Below are 22,597 nucleotides of genomic sequence, written 5' to 3'. Positions count from 1 at the left end.
CATGAGAAACAAGATTCTCTGGTCTGATGAAACCAAGATTAAACTATTTGGCCTGAATGCCAAGCGTCATGTCTGGTGGAAACCTGGCACTATCCCTACAGTGAAGCATGGTGGTGGAGCGTCATGCTGTGGGGCTGTTTTTCAGCGGCAGGGACTGGGAGACTAGTCAGGATCAAGGAAAAGATGAATGGAGCAAAGTACAGAGAGATCCTTGATGAAAACCTGCTCCAGAGCACTCAGGACCTCAGACTGGGGCGAAGATTCACCTTCCAACAGGAAAACGACTCTAAGCACACAGCCAAGACAACGCAGGAGTGGCTTCGGGACAAGTCTCTGAATGTCATTGAGTGAACCAGCCAGAGCCCGGACATGAACCTGATCGAACATCTCTGGAGAGACCTGAAAATAGCTGTGCAGTGACGCTCCCCTTCCAACCTGACAGAGCTTGAGAGGATCTGCAGAGAAGAATGGGAGAAACTCCCCAAATACTGGTGTGCCAAGCTTGTAGCATCATACCCAAGACAAATCGAGGCTGTAATCGCTGCCAAAGGTGCTTCAACAGTACTGAGTAAAGGGTCTGAATACTTATATAAATGTGATTTTTCAGTTTTTTATTTTTAATAAATTAGCAAAAATGTCTAAACCTGTTTTTGCTTTGTCATTACGGGATATTGTATGTAGATAAAATAAAAAATGTTTTCCTCAAATCAATTTTAGCTGTAACCTAACAACAGTTGGAAGCTACTGTACATCCTACATAGTATCTACAGCAAGTATTGCCATGACGTGGTTACTGTTGACTCATTATAGAGCTATAATAGATGCACACACAAACACACTATGGTATGGATCTATAAAACAAAGTCTACAGCCGCAGAGACTAAAAACACAACTCACTCAAAACCTCTTCCTGTCAGACAGACAAACATATGACTGGATAAGACAGAGCTACGCTGAGGTCGGTTTAGTTTCAGTTAGAAAATAAAATAAATAAATCACAGTTTAAAAAACAACATTAAATGCACTAAGCATTATGTGGGTTGAATGCTGTAACAGAGAATAAAACTAACAAAAGTCCAATGATGGTAGTGACTGCCCATTACTGCTGATCACTTACTGACCATCATTTATTCACATTACTTTATTACAATATTTCAGTTGTTGTGTATATTACAATTTGTTTTAGGCCTATTTGATGACTACATTATCTCATCTCTATAGAGCTGACAGTCATATATTTTAGTTGTTCTTCAATGTAAATAAGGCACATTTTATGACTGCTGAATACCAACTAACACACTTAGATCATGTACACTACATGATCAAAATTATGTGGACACCTGCTTGTCAAACATCTCATTCCAAAATAATGGGCATTCATATGCATACGAACTATTTGCATACAAATCTGTAGATGCTCTACAGACGATCAGTAACACTTGTATATCACCTTTTCCCAGACAGCTTTTTCCAAATCAGATGAATGACACCCCCCCCCCCGGTCTCTACTGTACCTCAGTCACAGCTCATCCAGCATTACACACAGACACCAGCTACACTCTCTTCTATAGCTACAAGTCATTACATAGTGGAAACGGGCAGGGAAGGACAAGCCCTCCACAGCACACTGACTAAACAGCCCCAGCCAGCCAGTTAGCCACACGCTGAGCTTAGCTTCACAGTCAGGCTGCAGTGGGACTGAATTCGCTGGTGATAGCAGGTGGCAGCAGTGTGTCTCTGTTCTCTCTCCACATCCCTGAGCCCCAGGGCTCCATCCATGACATGAAGTGATTTCACAGCCATCACTGCAGCATTGATCGCCCTCAGTCAGTTCCCAGGGCAAGGCAGAAGCAGAGCATTCAAGTTCACAAAAGGACCAGGGGCAGAAACACTATTTGGATAGTCTATCTGTAGATGCTCTACAGACTATCAGCAACATTTCAACTATCTACTAACCCTAGCTTTAACCCTAACCTTAACACTTATCCTAGCTAACCCTAGCCCTTATTCTAAACCTAACCCTAGCAAGCAGTTGCTTATCAACAGATAGTTTGTTGATAGTATGATCCTCTGTAGAGCATGTACAGATGGACCAAATAAAGTGTGACTTTAAAAACTCAGCTAGGTGAGTGGTCACAGAGCAGAATACACAAGCAGGACTCATCCTAAACCCTAACTGCGGTCACTGCATAGATAGATAGGGTTTTGATTTCCATCTGCAGTCACAAACAGAAGGGGTTTTTATCTCAGGGGGTTTTCCCATAGGGAAAATACATACAACATTAACAACCCAATTGTGAGGCGTAAATGAAATAACACTAACTGCTACATTAACCCAGGGTCTTAGAGAGAGAGAGAGAGAGAGAGAGAGACAGACAGAGACAGACAGAGAGAGAGAGAGAGACAGAGAGAGACAGAGAGAGAGAGACAGAGAGAGACAGAGAGACAGAGAGAGAGAGAGACAGAGAGAGACAGAGAGAGACAGAGAGAGACAGAGAGAGACAGAGAGAGACAGAGAGAGACAGACCCAATTGTGAGGCGTAAATGAAATAACACAAACTGCTACATTAACACACAGAGACAGAGAGAGAGAGAGACAGAGAGAGACAGAGAGAGACAGAGAGAGACAGAGAGAGACAGAGACAGAGAGACAGAGAGAGACAGAGAGAGACAGAGAGAGACAGAGAGAGACAGAGAGAGACAGACCCAATTGTGAGGCGTAAATGAAATAACACAAACTGCTACATTAACACACAGAGACAGAGACAGAGAGAGACAGAGAGAGACAGAGAGAGACAGAGAGAGACAGAGAGAGACAGAGACAGAGACAGAGACAGAGAGACAGAGAGAGAGACACAGAGAAACAGAGAGACAGAGAGAGAGAGAGACAGAGAGAGAGACAGAGAGACACAGAGAGAGAGACAGAGAGAGACAGAGAGAGACAAGAGAGAGACAAGAGAGAGACAAGAGAGAGACAAGAGAGAGACAAGAGAGAGACAGAGAGAGACAGAGAGAATCCTCCCCTGGCCTTCTTCCTGTCTGGTGTTATCTCCTCTAGATGGCTCAGTGTTGACAGGCAGGCTGATAACACCCACAACCACACAGCCATGCAGCCATGCAGCCAGGGCTGAAACCCACACCAAGAGAAAAAAACACAAATAGCAACACTGAATCGCCACACATTAACATGTGTGCTAGTGGACCAGACACAGAGATACACACAGACACCTAAAAAATGCCAAAAAAAAAATACTATCACTCACACAGACACACCAGCATAATCGGATCTATATGCATACCACTTTGACACTGATATTCACAACTGTTTAGAGGTCAATTTCCTAAACAAAGGAAATGGCTATGGTGAAATCTCCACGAGCAGTCTCTGGACTTTGGACTGGAGAGTGAATCACTTGGTCTGTATGTGATATGACCTTTGACATACAGTTCTGTAGCACCTGGCTTTGTGGAGCTGGCTACAGCGTGGGCTGACTGATTGTGGGGGAGTGAAACTCAGGCTCAAGAGAGAAGAGGCTCCGTCGTTGAGAGACTTGCACTGTTCATATGACCGCCAGGCAGCTAAATGAAAAAAAAACAGAGAGGAGAGAGGAGAGAAAGAGGCGGTGGTTTTGGGGGAGGGTGAGAGGCAGAGAGGCTGTTTCTGTGTCGCTCTGTGACTTGTACTGTAGAGAGGCCGGACGGACCAGTGATATGAGATGGAAGCCTGCAACATCTCAGTTTTAAGCTTTAAGAGGAATTCCACAGGGGAACTTAGTGCACATTCGGAGAAAGATGAAAAAAACATTGTGGAAAAATGTCTTTGTTGCTTGCTTTGTGTAAACTTACCAAACCATGTCCGAGACATTCACATTCCTCTGGCTCTTCACTGGGACGTATTGTTTAGATTAGTTATAGTGAAATAGTAGTCCAGTAATGATAATTGAATATTTACGTGCGTTAGCACTGCATAGCTATAGTAGTACAGAGTCAGATAGGCACTAGCGTAGCCTAGTGGTTTTAGCGTTGGTCTAGTAACCGAAAGGTTGCAAGATTGAATCCCCGAGCTGACAAGGTACAAATCTGTTGTTCTGCCCCTGAACAAGGCAGTTAACCCACTGTTCCCCGGTAGGCCGTCATTGAAAATAAGAATTTGTTCTTAACTGACTTGCCTAGTAAAATAAAGGTAAAATAAAATAAAATACTGATGCAGAAAAAATAACAGTAATATATTTTGTTACATACTGTGACTAGACATCAACTTATGTTTTTTGTTACAGAACTCCCTGGAAAGGCACACTGTTTTTAGCTTCAAAGACAGAATATCTTCCTCTCCCCCTTGTCGTATGGTGTGGGGATTTGTTAAAATCTTGCTGAAGCTGGCAGATTATTGAGGAAGTGTAAAAAAAAAAAAAAAACACTGAATGATGGGTAATCTTGTAATTAGGGATTAACCTTCCCCTCATCAGCAGATGACAGTTTGAGCACAGCCTCTTTTGGGGGTCTAGTTTCTGTCTGCAGTTCGGTCAAGAAGCAATGTTTACTTTCAATGGATGGATATGTGCTCTGTCTCCCTCTCCCTCCCTCTCAAGGGACAAGTGAAGAGGGGCATCGTGCAGCAGAGCCACCCACATGATCGACAGCCCCCCCATCTACCCAATGGGAGGGGCAATGCATCAGAGGGGGTGGCGCCTTTGAGGCAATTACTGTAATACATTTACCCTCAGACCATTCCTGTCAACCCGTCCCACGGGGCACACTGCCAAATTATTCATATTCTTACGTCACACTATTCTGCATATTTCTCTTTCATCCAGCGTCCTGATTTAAAGGGACCACATTTCCCTCTGTCCATGTTCCCCCTCCTCCTCTGGTATACTTACCACTTACCACAGAGATCAAAGCACAAGGGCACAAAGAGCTGATTTAGAACACATCTGGAGCAGACATGTTCTTATAGCTCCGTATTAAGGCCTCATTACGCCATATTCTATATAAAGGAACCACTCTCTGGTTTGAGGCTGTTCATGACACCCTGAGCTGTCTTAACACCACATCTTATCAACACTCATTTCACACGAAAGGTTCACAACAACCTGAGCAGTTATACGTCGCTCAAGAGATCACAGTAACTAGGTTTCCATCCAATTGGCGACAGATTGTTATGTGAATAGACTAACATCAGTACAAAGTAAATACGTGAATTTTCCCACCAGTAGTGTGTTTCAACCAAACAGACTTGTTGTGGATAAAAATCAGTGCGATGACATAGTTTTTTTGCTTGTACCAAATAAAATTCTAAAAAGTTGAATGGGTTTCCATTACATTTTTCAACTCTCCCGATAGTGTTGTCACAAAATGTTTTGTTAAATAGCAACTGTTTGTTCTCTAGTCTTGGCACGTGCACTCACAGACACAGTGAGGGTAGGCTAGTCTACATGATGAGATTATTATGGATAAGAGCGAGAATATTTGTATTTGTCAAATGGCGGTCAAGCATCGATCATCATGTCACCAGAATAAGACCCTCAACATTTATTGGAAAGGAGCATCAAGCTCATCACCGTGCACTTTCACCCCCCTGTGAACTTCATCATAACTTACTTTATCTGTAGCCTAATAAACTGCATGCTTTCCTGAGTCGTTGTGGGAGGAGCTCACGCCATATCATTGCATGACTCCAAGTTTACTTTGATATGATGGCTATTATATCCATATTTGCGCATAAAAGGTGTTTCCACCTCCATTTCTCGCATAATACATTTTTCAGTCACAAAATTATCTGTCTGCATTTAAAAATTGTACCGAAACCTTGTTCCCATCATAGCTGTCGTGATTTATTTTTATAAAAGTTATGACTTTACTTGCAGAAAAACTGTGGACGGAAATGTGGTTAGTGTCACAAAGGAAGTGTGGTGGTAAAAGATAACAGTAGGCTGATGTTCTCACGACACTAAGACACGTACACACTACTGGTAAACCACAGAGGCAAGACTCTGAATATTTACACTCAGCCGGGAGGTCTGGGGGGGGGGGGGACGACGACAAGGAGCTCTGTTCTGCTGTTGGACCTGAACATAACCGGTTGGTCTGGATCAGAACCCTTTAGTTTGGAACAATGTGTTCTATTATGGGTCAGATATGGAACTAACAGCTGAGCTCAAGGGAGGATGAGCTGTGCTAGTTTCAGGTTTCAGCAGTGCTGCTATTCTCACACATCTCTGTGTTGTTGTTTAACACAGTGAGGTACCCCTAAATGAATAGGCTTTGACTGCACATTCACCTTTTCTTTGTCCCGGTCCCTGATCCTATTCTGACCTGATGCTAGGACTTGGACTCCAACCCTACTCCGGTTCTGTTCTACTGCCTGGCTAGGATACTGTGTGTAATGAGGGTTTGGGATAGCGCACAGAATCAGCATGCATGTGATGTGATCTTGCATGTGTGTGTATGCATCATATTAATGAATGTAAGCACTATAGAAGCGGATTCCAAATGCTTTGACACATCTCTGTATGTGTGTGCAATATTAGTTGTGTTTGTGTGTGTGTACACAAATTGGTGGTGAGAGTGCAGGCAGTGACTGTGACACTACAAACTGCATGCTTGTTCCTCTGATGTTCCTGTGGTCTTTCTATGCATCAATAACAGCAGACTGTCACAGGACAGAGAGCTGGGAGGCCACAATAGAGGAGAGGGGGATGGTGCCAATGAAAGAGACGAGAAGTGTATAAAAAAACATGATATCATCTATAGGGGTGAACAGAGGGGGACAACGCAGTTCTGATTGCTTTTAGATTCTATTTAGATGCTGCATTGAAGCCTTCCATATTTTATTAATACGGACCTGTATTCAGAGCTTTGCCGTCAGAAAAATACATGGTTGCCTAGTGAGAGAACACGCTCTACAAACATTCAACAAAGTTTTAAACAGGATTACATTTTCTTAAAAATACTAACAAGAGCTAGCCAATGTGTCTCCTGAAAAACAACAAGGATATTTCAACATCCAAAGACCTCCCGAGCACTGACATATAAGAGTGCCAATCCCCCCTGAGACTGGACACAAACTGAAGTACTCATGTAACATACAGTTACAGTACAGGGTAAAAGCAGACCACATACAGAGGCAGAGTGAGCTGTACGGAAACAACCCCAGAGGTTAAGTTTCAAGTCACATGCACAAGTACAGTGAAATGCCTTTCTTGCTAACTCAAAGCCCAACAATGCAATAATCCACAACAATTTATTACTAGAAGAATAATATATATGAAATACACAATAACATAAGTAAGTAAGCATACTATATACAGCAAATATTTAAAAAGTCAGTTCCAATACCATATTTACATGTGCAGGGATACTGGAGTGATGGAGGTAGATATGTATAGGGATAAAGTGACTGGAGAACAGGATATAAGATAAACAGAGTAGCAGCAGCTTGTATGTCAGTGGGTGTGCAGAGTTAGTATAAATGTATGTGCATATTATGTGTGAGTGAGCGAATAATGGAGCGAGTGTTTGTGTGTGTGCTGGAGTGACAGTGGGTGTGAGTGTGTAGGGCCCTGTGAGTGGGCATAGACAGTGCAAATACTGAAATCAAAGTTAAATAAAGATACAAGTTAAAGTCCGTGTAGCTATTTGGTTAGCTATTTGTCAGTCGTATTGCTTGGGCATGGAAGCTGTTCAAGAGCCTGTTGGTGTCAGACTTGATACACTGGTACCTCTTGCCGTGCGGCAGCTGAGAGAATTGTCTATGGCGTCGGTGGTTGGGGTCTTTGATGATTTTCTGGGCCTTCTTTTCACACTGCCTAATATAGAGGTCCTGGATGGCAGGGAGCTCGGACCCAGTAATCTACTGGGCTGTCCGCACAACCCTCTGTAGCGCCATGCGATCGAGGATGGTGCTATTGCCATACCAAGCGGTGATGCAGCCATTCAATATGCTCTCAATGGTACACCTGTAGAACGTTTTTAGGATGAGGCCCGTGACAAACCTTTTCAACCTCCTGAGGGGGAAGAGGCGATGTTGCGCCTTCTTCACGACTGTGCGTTTGGACCATTTTAAGTCTTTAGTGATTTGGACAACGAGGAACTGTCTACCTGCTCCACTGATGTCCCATCGATGTGGATGGGGGCGTGGTCAACCCCCCCCATTTCCTGTAGTCCCCGATGAGCTCCTTGGTCTTGCTGACATTGAGGGATAGGTTGTTGCTCAAGCACCACAATGTCTCCCTGTAGGCTGACTCATCGTCGCCGGTCATCAGACCTACCACCATCGTTTCATCAGCTAACTAATAATGGTGTTGGAGTCGTGCGTGACCAGACAGTTGTGGCTAAACTGGGAATACAGGAGGGGACTAAGCACACACCCCTGTGGGGCCCCTGCGTGAAGGGTCAGCGTGATGGAGGTGATGTTGCCTACCCTCACCACCTGGGGTTGGCCCATCAGAAAGTCCAGGATCCAGTTGCAGAGGGAGGTGTTCAGACCCAGAGTCCTAAGCTTGGTGACGAGTTTGTAGAGGATAATAGTGTTGAACGCTGAGCTGTAGTCAATTAACCGCATTCTCACATAGGTATTCCTCTCATCTAGGTGGGTGAGGGCAGTGTGGAGAGCAATTGAGATTGTGTCATCTATGGATCTGTTGGGGCAGTATGCCAATTGGAGTGGGTCTAGGGTGGCTGGGATGGTGTAGTTAGTGTGTGCCATAACCAGCCTCTCAAATGATTACAGAAGTGATTGCTACAGGGCGGTAGTCATTGTGGCATGAAGACTTAGAGTTCTTAGGAACAGGGATGATTGTGGTCATCTTAAAACATGTGGGGAATTACAGACTGGGACAAGGAGAGGTTGAAACATACTGTGAATATGCCTGCCAGCTCTTCTGCGCATGCTCTGAGAATGAACCCTGGAATACCGTCGGGGCCCGCTGACTTGCAGGTGTTGACCTGATTAAAAGCCCTTCTCACGTTGGCCTCAGAGAGTGAGATCACCCAGTCCTCTGGGTCGGTGACAGCCATCACACCCGGCTCAATGTTGTTGTTGTCAAAGCGTGCATAACATGCATTGAGTTCATCTGGTAGAGAGGCATCATTGAGCAGATCACGGTTGGGTCTTCCTTTGTAATCCGTAATAGACTGTAGCTTCTGCTCATGCAGCGGGTGTCGGAGCCTGTGTAATATGATTCCACCTTATTCCTATATTGTCCTTTTGCTCATTTGATGACTCTGCGGAGGTCAAAGTGGGCCTTCTTGTACTTATTCCTGTCTTCCGCCGTAGCATCAGGGTTGCCTGTCTTCCGCCGTAGCATCAGGGTTGCCTGTCTTCCGCCGTAGCATCAGGGTTGCCTGTCTTCGGCCGTAGCATCAGGGTTGTCTGTCTTCCGCCGTAGCATCAGGGTTGCCTGTCTTCCGCCGTAGCATCAGGGTTGCCTGTCTTCCGCCGTAGCATCAAGGTTGCCTGTCTTCCGCCGTAGCATCAAGGTTGCCTGTCTTCCGCCGTAGCATCAGGGTTGCCTGTCTTCGGCCGTAGCATCAAGGTTGTCTGTCTTCCGCCGTAGCATCAGGGTTGCCTGTCTTCGGCCGTAGCATCAAGGTTGTCTGCGATGGAGCTATGTGCGGTAGCCCTGCTCTTTAGTTTAGCGCCAACCTCAGTGTTAATCCAGGGCTTTTGACTGAGGAAGCAGCGAACCCTGACCGTGGGTACAACGTTGCCGATGCATTTTCTAATGAAGCCATTGACGGAGGTGGTAAGCTCGTCGATGTTAATCGGTGGAGTCTCAGAACATATTCCAATCAGTGTTAGCAAAGCAGTCCTGAAGCATACCCTCTGATTCTGGTGACCATTTCTGATTCTGGTGACCATTGCAAATCTCGGGTATTTCTGTCACGGCTGTCGAAAGGAGAAGAGGACCAAAGTGCAGCGTGTGTCGTTCCACATTTTATTTATACTGTGAAACTATGCAATATATAAATACACTGAATAAAAAAATAAAAAATAAAAAACGTGATGCAAAGATGAACACATACACAACTCAAAATTAATCACCCACAAAACCCAGGTGGAAAAACCCCTACTTAAGTATGATCTCCAATTCGAGACAATGAGGACCAAACAAAACCCCAACATAGAAATACAAAAATTGAACCTAAACATAGAAATAGAAAACATAGAGAGAGAAAAAACCTGTCACGCCCTGACCTACTCTACCATAGAAAATAACATCTTTCTATGGTCAGGACGTGACAACTTCCTGTTGCAGCTTCTGCTTGTAAACAGGAAGCAAGAGTACGGAGTCATGATCTGATTTCCCGAATGGCGGGGGGAACATTGGGAGGGCATTGTATGCTTGCTTATGGGTAGAATAGCAGTGGTCTAGGACTTTCTCCCCTTGTGGCGTTGGAGACGTATTGATGGAAGTGGGGCATCGTGTGTCTTAGCGATGCTGAATTAAAATTGCCGGAAACCAGAAAGGCGGCCGCTGGGTGTAGGGTTTCCTGCTTGTTTATAGCCTTGTACAGTTCGTTAAGCGGCAGTTTATTATTTTGATCGGCCTGAGGTGGAATGAATACAGTAGTCAAAATAACAGCTGAAAAGATTTGGGCGTTTGGGCCATGCTACGACTATTTCACTGCCTTGCAACCTCTCTAGAAGTACATTGATGGAACAGTATATTTGTGTATGTATGGTATAATATTGTGAGCAGGTCTGAAAGTACTCTGTCATGCTGTGTGGGTATGGTTTCGAGGGCAGTGAGAGAACGGCTACTTGACTTTGACCGGGAGCAGAGAGATGATCTCACAAGGGTTACAACATTTGACCTGTTGTCACGTTTGGTTGAGACAAACATCGTCCATTTCCAATTGATCTGCCAACTCCTATAAAGCATTCTGAACTGTTGCATGACCTCACTCCAGTTCAGTTACTTGTGGTGTATGTTTTTCTTTGTGCAGTTCCCTTAAAATCCAATTTCAGTATGTCAGTCAGTTAATGAGAGGAAGTAAGCCAGCCAATACAGAGTCTGTCAGTCTGCCACATCCATCTTTATTCATTATCACCCATTAGAGATGTATCTCCAATATGTTGTTAATGGAACAGACCTTTCAGAGTTCTAAGTCTCAGTAAGCGGGTCCAACACTGCTCTAAGAACTTTAATCTGAGCTTCTCCCACTTGAACAATCCTGAAAGGCCTGACTCCAACTCCTTGTCTCCCTCCTTCTCCCTGTGGGGGGTTGAAGAAGCACAGCTTTTCTTCCAGCTGCACAAACAAAGCCAGCTCAGAGTAACAATGGCTGCCAGAATGGATGGATGAGGAGGAGGGTGGGTGTCGAGGGGGGTTCCAAACCACACATCTCCATGTGTACCTGCTCCAACATCACTGAAACATGACCACTGACTGGGATTGACCAGACACCAGGAAACCACAATCTGACCACATTGATTAACCATACAGCTGTAGCAGGAGCTCTGAGCTCATTCCACTCCCTCCCTACCGTAAATCACAGTAGAATAGTGTTCGTACACTGTACAGTTTTCAAAGTGTTGTCGCCTTCTTCGAAAGCCACAAAACCAAAATGAAAATGTTGAGGTGGTTTGTTATTGTTTCATGTGCCATGGATGAAAGATCCAATATTGCAATCCAATAACCTTTCTTAGCCTAATTATGTGGACTGGCAGAAAGTTTCTCTAAGTATATGGGTGGTCCACAGTGAAGTTAACAATACTGTATGATACAGACATGCCTTTATCACAACTGTGCAGGATGATTTGAACCAAATCCCTTTAATGATATGTCAGGCATGCTGGTGTGTTGGTGAGGGTATTAGGGTGCGTAGCCATGGATACGTTTATGGTTAAGTGACTAGAGAAGACGACAGATGTAACAGGACCTTTTAAAGCTGTTGGATTTGGGTAAGGAATTTAAACATCATCCTGGACTGAAATACAGCAAACCTTTTCCCTCCTCCAAATGTCTGCTCAACTAAATATTTATAAAGTATTCCTGAGATCACGTCTGACAGTGAGTCCGGGTGTGTTAGACAGATTACGTTTTGAAATAGTTTCATGTGTGTGTGTGTGTGTGTGTAAGATGTTGGGAATGGGAAAAAAGCAGAGCAGGCCATATATTTCCTGATCGGAGACACTCCCAGTTCTTGGCTGTGTATCAGAAAGCTACATGTTGTCAGCTGTTTGTTGCAGCATGTACTTCTGTAACCTGCGAACAGAAGGCACTTATTTTGCTACAGCTGCCACACCCAGGAAAAGTGTTTTAGCAGAGATTCTCATTTGGGCAAAAGACCGTCCTCTCATTGACTTCTCCTTCCTCTCTCCTCTGTGACCCAGTAAAACCGATAAGTGGTCGAGTGTTAATTCGTTAGTAGGCGAATGAAGGAGGCTGCTCCCCTCCTTGATTACCAACTTCGACAGAGGATGCACAAGAGTATCCACACCACAGGAGGTTGGTGGCACCTTAATTGGGAAGGATGGAATTGTGGTAATGGCTGGAGGGGAATGGTCTCAAATACATCAAACACATGGTTTCCATGTGTTTGATGCCATTCCATTCGCTCCGTTCCAGACATTATAATGAGCTGTCCTCCCATCAGCAGCCTCCACTGATCCTCACGGCAGGTAGTGCAGGAGTGTTTTAATACCCACCACACCCCTTTGAGTCAGCTGATGTTGTCCCGAAGGAGAAGAGCACAATGCTACTTATCCTTTTACCTAGAAAATGTATTGCACTAACTACATTTGTTTTGATCACTTTATACAATTATTTGGGATCCACCCCTGTAAAGGCATTACACACATTGACTGTATGATACATTTTTAGTCAGTGCTGCAGCTCTTATCTGTAAGTAGTGGATTGACATGTGACGGTTTCCTTTTAACCCTGCCTGTACAAGCCCGAACGTTGTTGGCTATTTGGCATGCACCCGTTGTTCCCTTCTCTGATCTTTCTGATGTTTGTACTCCTTTCCAAATGGCTGACTAAAGTAAAGTGGTTGTGTGTAGTAGACAACAAGAGCCTTCAGCGTCCCTAATGAAAAAGACTTCTCACTGCTCGTATTAGCGGCCTCGCTCTCCCAGGATTGGAGCTGAAACATGAGCATCCTTTAGGGACGACCCCACCCACATCTCCCTCCGACTTCAACCCCCATGTGACCCGGCTTCCGACCTGGCCAGGAAATAATCCCACACATCCAGTTCCCACCGCTGAGTTATCATGAATTTATTTATCCATCCGTTTACTTTCTACATTGGTTTATTTATTTGTCCATTGATTTGACTTGCATTTCTCACGCGCTACTTCTCCTCACAGTCTTCCTCCATTCAGTAGGCTTTGGTGACCCTGGGGCTCATGGGGGGGGGGGGGGGTGTTCAGTTCATGAGGGATAAACTAGTGACTGAGCAGGGAAGAGGCCAGGGTGGGTAACAGCACCCAGAGACCTCCTGACCCCAATATGATGTCATGATCAGCTGGATTTAACCATGGAGCAGTCTGAAATCATGGAGTTTAGATTCACTCTATATGGACTGCTAAACCCCAAAACATGTATCAGAGCCAGAGCATGAGATCCAATGAATCCCTTTAAATCCTTTTTTTGTCTTTAACAGTAAGTCTGCCTGGTTACACTGTGTGGATGGTTGACTGTTGGTGTGTTGGAGCTGTTAACAGCAGCACTCCAGGACTCTGTCACTTGGGCCAGAGATGAGAGTGTGTGAAGTGACCGTATGTGAAGAGGGTTGGCAGAGGTCAGTTGTGGCGGCGGCGTGGCGGGTTTTGTTCTAGTGTAATGAGCCGTGAGGTCACATGGTCCCAAAGCAGACGGCCAGTCGCCTGGATCAGGTTATATCCATCTCCAGCCTGTCGGCCAGCCCCCCCTCCCCCCGTAACACACCCCCACAACATCCCCATCTCACACCTGATATTCTTCTCCACCTACATACACTGAGTACACCAAACATTAAGAACACCTCCCCCCTTTACACTCAGTACAGCCTCAATTCGTCAGGCATGGACTCTACAAGGTGTCAAAAGCATTCCACAGGGATGCTGGCCCATGTTGACTCCAATGCTTCCAATGACTCCAATGCTTAGCGGGATGTCCTTTGGGTGGGGGACCATTCTTGATACACACAGGAAACTGTTCAGCGTGAAAAACCCAGCAGCATTTCAGTTCTTGACAGAAACCAGTGTGCCTGGCACCTACTACCATACCCTGTTCAAAGGTGCTTCAATCTGTTGTCTTGCCCATTCACCCTCTGAATGGCACACATACACAATCCATGTCTCAATTGTCTCAAGGATAAAAAAAATCCTTCTTTAACCCATATTCCTCCCCTTCATCTACACTGATTGAATTTGATTTAACAGGTGACATCAATAAGGGATCATAGCTTTCACCTGGATTCACCTGGCCAGTCTGTCATGGAAAGAGCAGGTGTTCTTAATGTTTTGTATACTCAGTGTATGTCCTTCTCCCACCCACCACCCCTCTGAAATGATGTTATCATGGAGAAATGTTTGCTTGTCTTTATTTGGTGTTTTTTGTCTGTAGTGGCTCCCATCTGAGCATTCAGTTACTTTAGCGCTCTGTTGCCATTGGTTAAGCATGAGCTAATGTCATCAGGAGCTTTTAACATTTTAGAGAGGCTTAACGACCAGCACACTGAAGAGAGTGAGCTGAGGAGAGAGAGAATGACGGATGGGTGTTTTTATCAGGGTAATAAAACACTAGTTCCTCCTCCTTATCAGCTTATCTCTGTGTTTTCTCTCTGTGTTTCTCTCCATGAATAGATTACCGACACTCTCATTCTGTGTGGGTGCGTCTGTGTAAGGTGTTTTTGCATTATGCTATTCTTTCAAAGAGCAGAAACATGCAGGGTGCGTTTATGCTTTTCATTGTCAACGTGACCCAAAACTGTGCTCCTAACAAACACTAGTTCATTCATCTTGGCCAAGGTGCAGAATGGGTCATAACCACACCATAACATACATCACAGCAGTCACCTACATCCATACAACCCAGATAATCATGACCTATCCTGTTCCACACATCTTAATCCACATATTCAACACGCTGAACTGTACTGTCAAGCCGTGTCAGAGGAAGAGTCCAGCCACCCAAGTCATAGACTGTTCCTCTCTGCTACCGCACGGCAAGCGGTACCGATGCACCATGTCCGGAACCAAAACCACCCTGAACAGCTTCTACACCCAAGCCATAGGACTGCTAAATAGTTAACCAAATATCTACATTGAACCTTTTCACTCTCTTTTGACTCATCACATACACTGCTGCTACTGTTTATCTATCTTGTTGCCTAGTCACTTTACCCCTACGTATATGTACATATCTACCGCAATTACCTCGTACACTGTATAATGACTCTTTTTCCCCCCTGTTGTGTTATTGACTGTACGTGTGTTTATTCCATGTGTAACTCTGTGTTGTTGTTTGTGTCGAACTGCTTTGCTTTATCTTGGCCAGGTCGCAGTTGTAAATGAGAACTTGTTCTCAACTGGCCTACCTGGTTAAATAAAGGTGAAATATATATATTTTTTTTAAGTACCCCTGCACATCGACTACATACTGGTCCAGTGTATATAGCCAAGTTATCCTTACTCATTGTGTATTTATTCATTGTGTTATCATTTTTTTCTATACATTTTTAAATGTTTCTCTATTCATTGTTGGAAAGGGCCCGTAGACTAAACCTGTTGTTTACAAAGAATGTGACAAATAAACTTTGATTTCATTTTGTAGTCAGTTAAGACCTCAGCATATAATACATGTACAGTATGACAGATAGGTTAGCCTAAAGTAAGGTTAGCCTAAAGTAAGGTTAGCCTAAAGTAACGGTGTGTAAAAGTGTGCAGCAAGTAGGTCAGGGCTTTTACAATAGAATTATGAACAGTTTATCTTTTAAGATAAAACTGAACAGTGTTGCTAAATATATATATATATATATATATATATATATATATATATTAGCCTTTATTCTTTTTGGAACACTTGAAAACATGTTAGAATGGAAATTTGGTTTAATCCACCAGACACTTGGGACCCCGATCCCGCGGACGCTCACCAAGCAGCTCCGCTCTGGTAAGATGGTATAATGGAGCCTTTTGTTTTATTAAAACATCCTTTCAGGACAATGCGCCCTTTACAGTGACGGATGATCGAACCTCGACAACACCCGAGGGGGGCACAGCGGGTCTTGCAACCGCTACAAGACGTATAGGAGCCCCCTGCGAAGCTAAAGCCAGGGGACCACAGCACACCCCCATCCACAAACTACAATGCACATAGAGCAGCAGTGAATCCGACAGCAGCGGGCACCGTGGCATGTTAATATTTAATAGATCATGTTACTCATTAAACACAACGTTCCAAAACATCTGTTATTCTCGGAGAATAAAAACAATATATTTATTGACGGATCATTTTCTGGTTGTTCGATTAACCATATAATGTACAACCTTGAGGAATGACAATCCTGGTTATCATTCATGCTGCCCAATTCTAATATCATTAAGGTTACTTAAACATTCATGTGTGATTAGATGTCAGTGGTTACCGCTAAATACGTGCTATAGGTCTTTGGGTAGGTTAATATAACATAATAGGTTATATCTTCCCAAAGTGGGCGAAGTTCATAACCGCCCTCCCTCGTGTGTTGCAGACTCGCACATTGTTCATTGATTGATAGTTTCTTTGTTTTTCCAACAACGGCACGTGAAAAGTGTACACTCGCCACAATTGTACAATTTGGCTGGTAGGTCTACACATGAAGCCACTTACCCCATGTGCGAAGTCGGTGGGTGCAGCGAAACCAGTCGGCCGATGTAGTTGTGGTTGTTGTCGACAAAGGTGTAGCAAGTGGCTACCTATCTCCAAATCAAATGCATTTTCAAAAGTTCACCTGATTTGTGAGCGCTGTCTTCTTCTGGGTCGAGGGTAAGGACGACAATCAAAAGTTCCGATGACGACTGGACAGTGTTGCTTGTCTAGTCATAGGTAAATCCATAGCTGGAACTACTCTGCCTCAAACAATATACATACTGCGAAGACTGAATGATTCCCAATACAAAATACTTTAAAGACAATGCCTGAGACTTTTCGTTAGGCTCATACTTTCTCCTTTGTTGCTCTATTCCCAGTGTCCGTGTGGTTGTTCCTTCTCTAACTCTGAGAACAACAGCTCCACCGGCTATGGAACAACAGGGAGGCGCGCGCACATTACGCGCCGGTCACACACAAATTACTCCCCTCAAAACCACTGTCGAAACGACCTACTACAGAATAGGAACACCAGTCCCATTGGCGGTTAATGGTTTTCACTTATTATGTTCAGATAAACCCTCTACCTTTATTCATAGTCACTAATTAGACTTACAGGATAACAAATTGCATTTTCATTGTGAGTTTCTCTCTCCAGTGTACACATGAAGTCCAGATGTGTTCGTCCTTAATGTTCCACCACCTCACTTCCGGAGCCCTTGCGCTCCCTGGATGAACGTGAGTCCAGTGCTCCTCCAAATCTAAACTAGCCTGAGATCCGAGGAGTCTTCTGACTGACTGACTGACTGACTGACACTACAGTACTACAAATACTGTCTCTGGCATACAGGCTATTCATATACTGAAGAATTTCAGTGTTTCCTGTACATTATTTGTAATTAGATTTTACTATAAGGGAAGGGGAATGTATTTGCATTTCAACTTTGATATGGCTCATAGCAAAACATGTAAATTAGCATTGAGTCAGTTGTTCATGTTGACTTATTCTTGTTTTTGTCTTTAATCAATACATCATGGCAATTGGTCTGTTGTCAGTCAAGAAGGTAGGGGAGAGGTGAGTATGGACATGTTCTGTCAGTCATTATCAAGCCAGAATTCCAGCCTAGCTACTGTACCGTACCATTACATAAATGTATTGGTGTTGTATACGGCAGCCAGAGACCACATGACACATTACACACATCTTGGTGGCAAATGAAACTAGGTAATGAAACACACACAGATGAAACATAAAGTCCATAAACTGTCTGTCTGCTTTCTCCCCCTGTGTTGGTGAGTGAGTTGAGAGTGAATAGAGCTGCATAGTAAGAGGAGACAGGGAGTGATTGGGCAACCCCCCACCCACCAACTGTAGTCATCCTTCCACCTTTCTTCCTTCCACCTCTCCTCCACCAGCTGCGTGGGAGGTGTTCTCTCAGAAGCAGGGAAATTGTGAAATTTCTTGAATAGAAACACACTGTATATTTGGGAGAAATCAAAAAGAGACTCAAAGTAAACGTTCCATTTCTCTGGAAACAGAGATAGGCTCTTCAACATGTGGGCGTACCTACCCTCTAAGGCGCCAATACTTTTCGTACCTCCATGTCAATGACGTACTCCACTTAAGCGTTGGCAGTTTGAATGGACAGTGAGTAATCTGGATGTCTAGCAAGCACTCATTATGGACTGACTGCACATTGTCAGGGAGTTTATGATGGGACAAGACGTTTGAGAGAGAGTGCACTGCAGAGCCTCACAGAGGAGAGAGGAACCCCCAACCTTGCAGCTCCCACTTAGCTCAGGGGAGGGGTCAAGAGCCCTGACCTCACTTCCTGTTGGGGCTACTCACAAGCATTCCATTGTCTGTGAGAATGTGACTGGGCTCTTGAGACTCCCCACATCTGGCAGCTGTTATTACGGCCCCTGCATGGTGAAACATCTGTCGATGTGCCCTTGAGCAAAGCGCAACCCTAATTTCTCCTGTAAGTCACTTTGGATAAAAATGTCTGCTAAATGACAAAACAAATGTAAATGTGAAATGCCTTTCTTGTAAGTGAACATGGATTGTTGTGACGCAGTCTGTGGTTACCTGACTTGTCTCTAGCCCTATGTAGTTATGTGAAAGTGAGAGAGAGCGAGAGACAGACAGACATTTAGAGAAACAAAACCATTTCTCGTAATGTCTAGCAAGCAGACCTGGGCAGAAAAAAGTTGTATTTTGTAGTTTATTAGAAAACACCAACTTTTCAAATACTCGAGGTAGTCCAACAGTAGTCAGATATAGAAAATCAACTACAGGCAATTATTTCATTTGATATTCAAATAAAGGTCTCAGAAAAACGAATCACTTTTGAAAGTATTTTGAATACCTCTCAGAAAAACACATAATATTGAAAGGTATTTTTTATGCAAGTTATTAAAATTATATATACTGAACAAAAATATAAATGCAACATCCAACGATTTTACTGAGTTACAGTTTACATAAGGAAATCAGTCAATTGAAATAAATGAATTAGGCCCTAATCTATGGATTTAGCATATTTAAAACTATAGTTATCCCAGGACTGCTAGCAAGCAAAATGTCCCATTGAGTAAGAGCAGATATTGGGACTCCTCAACTCATCTCCATACCTCCTCTCAGACCCAACAAGGCAGAGTGGTATTAGAGGATAAGAGGGTCTGAGTTTCCTTTGTTTCTACTTTTAGATGCTGGCCAGCCTTCACTGGGGAAGTCATCACAACAGTGAAGCGTAACTGTTCTCATGCTCTATTTCAGTGAAAGGGGACTTTCCATGGCTAAATGGTATACATTTAACCTATTTTCTACGGTGTTTACAGATGCAAGGATGTTGTCAACGTCATGCATGGGAATTTCACTTAGGGTTAAACTGGTTAAGGGGGACCATTATTTAGTGTCCACTGAATGCACAAGGTCTAGTTTTCCTCCTTTGCACAAAGAGCAGGCAAGACAATACTAAGAAAATATTCTGTTACTATTCTGCATGAGGATTGCTGGGTGAAATCCACTGTATATTCCTGTTAATATTACCTTGTTTGGATTTGAAAAAGAGATGTAAAGAGAAAAGCAGGGGAAGGATCTCTTACATCACTTCCTCTTCTGAAGTCAGAGAGTAGCTCCACAAAGCCTGGACATAAGCCTTCCTCTTTCCGCCACAGATGCTCCAAAGTACCCAAAGTCTGACTTTAAATTTTTAGCACTGTGAATGTTCCTTAAGTCATGTGCATCTGTAACCCATTCTTGTGATACAATGAGACCTGATGGTCACAATGACATGAATAATGATACTCTGAGTATTCACATTCAGTTCAAAGGATGTGGAAATGATTTTGGTTATCTAACACTTTTGTCACCGTTAGTCTCCAGAGCGACATATTTCTCATCAACTGATGATTGAGACAGAAGGGGCACAGGGTTCATTTTAGCATTAGCTCATAGCCTCATTTTAGTTTAGTTTTACCAGTAACCTATCTAGCGCAATTTTCTAGTGCAAATATGCTTTACCACAAAGCAGTTATCCTACATACAATACTCCTATTTATGGTTCTATCTTGGTACTATGGTAGTGCTGCAAACAGTCAGAACATGAGAGAACAGGACACAGCTAAGGGGCTTTGCATGCTTGCACGTGATTGTGGTTCAACACCATATTCTACACTCTATTTTATGAATACAGCATAGGCATGTTCTGAGAATTGTCAATATGAGTTCTGGATGTTCAAATCAATAGTGTTACTGTAGATGAACAGGCATCCCAGCCAGAGGCCTCAGCTACATCTGCTTCCAGCCACTCTGAAAATCACTAAAACCTGTGCCATTAACCATCAGTAAGTATCCTGATGCGCTGTGTGATTCAATCAATGGAGCAATGGGACCGAGTGGCGCAGCGGTCTAAGGCACTAGTGCTAGAGGCGTCACGACAGACCTGGGTTCTATACCGGGCTGTATGACAACCGGCTGTGATCAGGAGTCCCATAGGGCGGTTCACAATTGGCCCAGCGTCGCCCGGGTTAGGGGAGGGTTTGGCCGGGGTAGGCCGTCATTGTAAACAAGAATTTGTTCTTAACTGACTTGCCTAGTTAAATAAAGGTTAAATAAAAATAAAGACAGCAGGCTGTGTGTGCTGCTGGTTGTAGAGGAGGTATGTGTGTGTGTCATTGCTGGGTGTTTTTGTTCCCCCCATACCCCTTAACAGACAGAGTAAACATTGTCGCTTGGACGTCTGCTGATCTTCTCCTCTCTCCAAATCACCCATTAGTGGCTTAAGTGTTGGTCATGCCACATTTCGCTCTCTCTCTCTCCCTCTCTCCCTCTCTCCCTCTCTCCCTCTCTCCCTCTCTCTGTCCGTCTGTCCGTCCGTCCGTCCGTCTGTCTGTTGTTCACAGGTTATGTGGTAAAACAGGTCCCCCTGCTCCCCCTCCTCCATAAATACCTCTAGTGTTACCTTCCCCTCTTATCTCTAACCTGATCTCCTAGTGTTCTCTTACCTACACAGTAGACTTGTAGTTGTTAGAAACATTTGATCTCTTCGTTGTGGGGTGAGGTTCACCTCATTGTCCACACCACATGGAGGGCGCTTTGTTTCCCCCCACACAAATGAAACCGTATGTGCTTTTGTTAGTTATGTACATGATGGGTACATGAAGCCATGTGAAGCCACTTATAACACCAGATTTCATTACAGGCACATTGTTATTATACATATTTTATAACTGCCAGGCCTTGTTCTACCCATCTTCTGTTTGCTGCCTGTGTGTCCTTTGTTAGTGTTTTCTCTGTGTGTCTTTGTATTTTCTCTCTGTGGCTGTGTGAGGGGAGTCTCTCTGAACGTATATGATCTGTCAATTTCTTTTCCTAGCAGAGCTCTCTGTGGGTATGAGTGAGACGTCTCCGTAGTGCAGTGGATCTCAGTGAGTAGCCAATGTTAAAGGGTTCCACCCCTTCTGCCCAGGAATCTCTCTCAGGAGTATAGAGTTACCCCGATTATTATAGCCTGAACTCAATAGACTGTTCCCATGTTCCACTTTATTCATGTGTGTGAGTGTGTGGATGTGTTGTTGTGTCTCTGTGTGTTGTTTACTCTACTGGTGTATTGGGCCATATCTATTATGTTCTATTCAGTGTGTGTGACTCTGCCATCACCTCTCTCCCTCTGACAGGGTGGAGAAAGAAAGGAGGAGGGCAGGGAGGTCCAGAGAGCTCCATGGTGAGGGACGGTATGGACACAGGGATTGGGAGATTAGGGACACGAGGTAGGGGTTGGGGGGCATGAGTTTTGGGGCTTCCTGGAGCTTAAACCCTGTGTTTACAGAGCCTTGCTGAAGTACCAGTAGGAAAACACATTCTCATCCGCACGTTCATTATTAAACTAGGCTCTATGAACATGATAACTCAGAGATAACGTTTTCCTAAACAGGACCTGTCATTTGTGCTGTCATACAACTCTTGTCAGTCAGCTTAGATTCTCCTTCTCTGTGTGTGTCTGGTTGAAAGGTAAATACATGTACATATCAGAGGAGGCTGGTCATTGGAAACATTTAACATTTTTAGATACATCAATGAGAAATTTCTGTTTAAAAACACTGTTCTGAAATGGTCTAATCTCAATAGCATGTGAGGACGGCTATTTTTAGTCCTCCTCTAGAAAACACATCCGGCTCTGTTTAAAAAAAAATGTCAACGACGTCAATAGACAGCCTATAAGTATGGCATGCCACATAGGACAAATTAACAGATAACCAATCAGATGTCTTGCAGTAGCAATTGACATCTTTCCCATCCAATCAAAGG

The 22,597-nt window shown here is 43.9% G+C and overlaps 1 protein-coding gene across 3 annotated transcripts in view; it reads right to left on the bottom strand.

Moving 5' to 3' along the window:
• The window catches only part of LOC115171242 (sphingosine 1-phosphate receptor 2-like), a 33,777-nt gene extending 16,195 nt beyond the window's left edge, over window positions 1-17,582 (bottom strand). The window contains exon 1 of one of the 3 annotated variants that reach the window (XM_029727867.1): window positions 17,402-17,582. The gene's annotated coding sequence lies outside the window, so the exon portion shown is untranslated. The other 2 variants (XM_029727866.1, XM_029727868.1) reach the window with 2 other exon arrangements.
• Between the last annotated feature and the right edge of the window lie 5,015 nt (window positions 17,583-22,597).

This window comes from Salmo trutta, chromosome 32 (assembly GCF_901001165.1).
Source record: "Salmo trutta chromosome 32, fSalTru1.1, whole genome shotgun sequence".
NCBI lineage: Eukaryota > Metazoa > Chordata > Actinopteri > Salmoniformes > Salmonidae > Salmo > Salmo trutta.
The sequence above is the reverse complement of the archived record's forward strand: the minus strand, read 5'-3'. Positions and strand labels throughout refer to the sequence as shown.